We start from the raw sequence: 3340 nt of genomic DNA on the forward strand, positions 1-3340 counted from the left end.
ACAATGTCTTGAATGTCCCATTTTCAAAGAGAAAAGCATGTTCAACAGGTGCTGGCTGCATCCTTACATAGGGGACACCTGATTCACACCTGTTTGTTCCACAAAATTGACGAACTCACTGACTGAATGCCACACTACTATTATTGTGAACACCCCCTTTTCTACTTTTTTTTTTTACTAATAGCCCAATTCAATTTCATAGCCTTAAGAGTGTGCATATCATGAATGCTTGGTCTTGTTGGATTTGTGAGAATCTACTGAATCTACTGGTACCTTGTTTCGCATGTAACAATAAGAAATATACTCAAAACCTGGATTAATCTTTTTAGTCACATAGCACTACTATTATTCTGAACACTACTGTATATGTATTTATTTATTCTCATTGTTACATGGTTTTATCTTTTCTGTTGTGTTTTGTTTCATTAGGTTCTTTTTGTCTCTTTCTCTAAAATTGTATTGTAACATTATTAGTCTATTATTATTGACTATTATGTAGACTATTATTGTTGTTGCTATAATATATGAATAAAAATAAATTTAAGAAATTTCAGTTTGACTCTTTTACGACAACGAACACAAATCAACACAAACGTGCTGATGCGAACAGCTTAATGCTACCTTTAATGTTGAAAACACCATAGACATGCTAACGCGTTAGCATCCATCCCGTTTTTAAGTTATAAAATACATCTATCAACTGTTTTAGAAGACCATAACAGGTCGGTTTAACATAAAAATATTACATATTACTCTCAGACATATGCTCTTCAGGGTTTTAGCGGGAAAAAAATTAGGATAAAGCGAAATAAAATCCACGAATCGTAGATCGAAGCACTGCTTCGACCTGCAAATCACTGCTTCGATTGGTTCAAGGTTCAAAGCAAAGCCGCGCTGCAGAAAAGGTGATTACAGACGCGCTGCAGGTCTGTAATCAATGCAGAGAAATGATCATTTTCCTGACAAACACCCCACAAGTGCGCAAGTGCAAAAAAGCCTACCGGACATGCCTCATGACAAATCGGCCTGACTTCGTTGCAGTCACTAGTAGTGGTGTCTCTGGCTGAAAACACGACTTTTTCGTGTGTGTGTGTGTGTGTTTTTGTAACGAGTAACAGCATGGCGCATAGAAAATGTATCGGAGTAGAAGTATGCAATTAAGGTCAGAAATGTGGTGAAGTAAAGTAAGTTGAATTAAAAAAAACTAAAGTAAAGTACAAAGTCTCCCAAAACGTACTTAAGTACAGTAGTGAAGTATTTTTACTTCGTTACTATACAACACTGGGTTTGGAAACCCCATACTGCAAGCAATGTGTTAAAAGAATTTGTTTACTCAGTCTAGTTATATTGCTGCTCAGTCTGGAACTGTCATTTTTTTTCGTGCACCTCTTTGCATGGATTGACTCAGCCCCTTTCCCACACAAGAATTTTCCATAAAGTCCACCCGTACCAGGCTTACGCGTAGCCAAGGGTGGGCCTGGATGGGCCTGGGCCCGCCCACTTGTCAGCCAGGCCCGCCCCATCCAATGAGAAGGCTGAGTCGACACTCGACAGTCACCTGTTGTTGCCTCATTGTATTCCTATGATATGGTATTGCATTAGCACTGAGCGACAATTAATAAATTTTGTCAAAAAAATCTGCTTCATCTTCTGTGATTTTTATTAATTCATTTTCAGAGTACAGTGGTCCCTCGCTATAACGCAGTTCACCTTTCGTGACCTCACAGTTTCGCGGATTTTTTAGTGCAATTTTGCATGCTTTTTTTTTAAACGGCGCATTGTGTTCTGTGTCCTTATCAGGCGGGCCGTTCGCGGCACCGGTCGGCATCACCGCTATTGCTCTCACTGCCTCCGACGTGCTTTCTGCGGGCTCAGTAAATGCAGCAGCGGGCCACACCGCCCTCCTGTCTGCTGTGCGGAATTGCACCAAATCTGGCAACAGGTCAGAGACTACGCTCGCTGTTTTGATCAGGATGTTGACCGCAGCTGCAGAGCTCTGTGACCACCGAGAGAGGACTTGGATTCTTTGCGGGTCCCGCATCTGTACCTCCGGAAGCAGTGAGCGAAGGGAGAGCTGCGCATTGTGTTCTGAGTGTGTCTGTTTATAATCTTCTCGCATAGAAGAAAAAGAGAGTGTTTACACAGGAGAGAAAAGTGAGAAAATGTTAATGCCTGTTTGAGAAAAGTGTGTAGTGAGGGGTTTTACAGCCTTAAAACATCTATAATAATTGCAAAGAATAGTGCTGACTACTTTGCGGATTTCGTTTATCGCGGGTTATTTTTGAACGTAACTCCCGCAATAAACGAGGGACCACATTTTTCCTCAAATAAATAGTGTTCTGCCGGCCCTCATCACAATGCCAATAACAACATGCACCGTCGAACGGCTGTTTTCTACTGTTAAATGGATAAAAACATCCACCAGAACATCCATGTTGACTCAGACTGAATGCACTGTCCGTGCTTTCCCTTGAAAGAGAACTGACCGAATCGTTGGACTATGATGACGTGATAAGAGAGTTCAACAAAAAACCCCGTCGTCTCCTGCTGTAGCATTGAAAAGATTCGTCAGATGTAAGTGTGAGACCATTAATTACTTTTTTCTTCTAAATAGGCCTAATTGTTAATATTATATTGCAACTGCCACGAATCATGTTGGTGTCCGTTCTGATGGTTTTTAATTTGGCTGCCGAGCCATGGTTTCCATTGTTTATTAATTTCATAATTTGGCCGCCGAGCCAACCTGTTTTCATGTTGCAGATATATTTTGAATTTTTATTTTAAAGGACTTTACATGACTAATCGTTGTGTTGCTGCTTGCATTGTCCATGGGGTGCTTGTGTCTAACACTTTGCATCTGTGTAACTGTGCACACAGCGTCTGTGCAGTTGGCTGAGATGTGTTCATCATTAAACTTGGAATTAATTTTTGAAACAATGCCTTATTTAAATACCTATTGACGTTTTGGGTTTAGGCCCAGTCAAGTAGGCTACCAGACTTGCACTGAATGTGTGTGTGTGTATGTGTGTGGTGCTGCACTGCAGCTTGCATTATCCATGAAGAGTACTTGTGTCTGACGTGTCGCGTGATAACGTTGTTTGCGATGTCCAAACGAGGCATACTTTTTCAAACGGTGTATTATAATACCTACACCTAACCTACAACCCCACAGGTTGGGCCCGTCTGATTTTTTTTGGGCCCACCCATTTTATGATTTCTGCCTACGCCCCTGGTACCAGGCTTCTCTGGACTGTAGATGGGTGTCCTAGCCCATCAATGTCTGCCAGTTCTGAGCTGATAGCACTATTATACACCATCTGATTGTGAAGGAAAGTCAGGA

The sequence above is a fragment of the Thalassophryne amazonica genome, chromosome 11 (assembly GCF_902500255.1).
Source record: "Thalassophryne amazonica chromosome 11, fThaAma1.1, whole genome shotgun sequence".
Taxonomy (NCBI): Eukaryota; Metazoa; Chordata; class Actinopteri; order Batrachoidiformes; family Batrachoididae; genus Thalassophryne; species Thalassophryne amazonica.